Genomic DNA, 1,498 nt, shown 5'->3' with positions numbered 1-1,498 from the left:
GATTACAGGCAGGAGCCACTGGCACTGGGCAGTCTTAAACTTTTAGTATCCAAACAGTCCTAAAGTACACACACTTAGGGTGGTAACTTATATCTCTGTCTTGCCTTGACTGTTTGATCTTTGCAGGCCACAGCTTTTAGCCTCCTGAGGGCTGTTTGAAACAGCTTTCCATTCTCTTAACCCTTTTCAGGGTTCACAGTTTAGCTTCAGAATTCCTACAGTTTATACAATTACTTAAGGATAAATATTCTTTTTTAAGTGTTGCAGTTCTGTTGATAGAGTTGGTTTTGTTTACAATCCTTGGGATATGGGTCTAGAAAAGCATCTTTTTATATTTTGCCTCACAGTAGAAATAGGGCATAAAGTTGAAGAAACAACTTTTTCTCTTTTTATTTGAGAAAAGGATTTCTTGCATTTAGAGCCCTCTTTTTTCCTGTTGTTATTGCTTATTGCCCATATCCTTCTAGTATCAGCACTTACTGTTGTGCCCAGGTTGCAGGACCCCCACCAAGAAGACCACTGAGAGTCAGACTTTACAGCTGTTTTAAGGTTTTATTTAAACAGGCTGCAGCTGGGCCTCGTCCTACACTCCAACACAGCAGAGCCTAGGAGGAGAGCCCCGAGCTAAACATTTGCAGGGGTTATAAAGGCACACAACCAACCACCCAACCACGTGTTTGGATTACCACCACGTGTTGCTCTGCTAAAAACAAGCAACAAGTGGTCACTGCCTCAAAACTTTAACCCTTCACTTACAACATAGAAAAAGGATTTAAAATCAAAAGTTCAGAACTTGGATCCGTGGCTCACGTCTGTAATCCTAGCTACTCAGGGAGGCTGAGATTTGAGGATCATGGTTCAAAGCCAGCCTGGGCAACAAAGATCATAAAACTTTTTTTTTTTTTTTGTGGGTTATAGGACTTGAACTCTGGGCCTGGGCACTGTCCTTGAGCTCTTCAGCTCAAAGCCACAGGGCCACTTCCAGTTTCCAGGTAGTTAATTGGAGATAAGAGTCTCAGGGACTTTCCTCCAGGGTTGGCTTTGAACAGCGGTCCTCAGATCCCAGCCTCCTGAGTAGCTAGGATTATAGCCGTGAGCCACCAGCCCGTGGCTGGTCATGAGACTCTTATCTCCAGAAAACCAGAAGTAGAGCTATAGTTCTAAGTGGCAGAGCACTAGCCTTGAGTGAAGAAGTGCCCAGGCCCTGACAAGCCTCAGGACCGACTAAGAAAAAAAAAAAATCAAGAGTTCATAACCAGTAGACTGCTTTGGACCTGCCAGATCCCTGAAGTTTGGGGGCAGTATTTAGGGAGTCACAAAATGACTTACAGCAACTCAATGCTAGTGGACTCGATTATACAGCAAAGAAGAGTTAATCTTTCCCAAATCCATGTTGAGTTTAGAGCAGGGGATGATACCTCATTTTATTCCATGAATGGTTAAATACTTTTTTCTGAAATAGGTCTGCAACCTTATCAGCCTCTAAAGGGATCAGTGA

The 1,498-nt window shown here is 43.2% G+C and overlaps 1 protein-coding gene across 1 annotated transcript in view; it reads left to right on the top strand.

The window, feature by feature from the left end:
* Nucleotides 1-1,498, top strand: part of Aldh9a1 (aldehyde dehydrogenase 9 family, member A1) — a 34,308-nt gene that overhangs the window by 10,307 nt on the left and 22,503 nt on the right. The gene's annotated exons all lie outside the window — the stretch shown is intronic.

The sequence above is a fragment of the Dipodomys ordii genome, unplaced genomic scaffold (assembly GCF_000151885.1).
Source record: "Dipodomys ordii isolate 6190 unplaced genomic scaffold, Dord_2.0 Scaffold57, whole genome shotgun sequence".
Classification (NCBI taxonomy): Eukaryota; Metazoa; Chordata; class Mammalia; order Rodentia; family Heteromyidae; genus Dipodomys; species Dipodomys ordii.
Note: the sequence above shows the minus strand (reverse complement) of the source record. Positions and strands in the feature narration are given on the sequence as shown.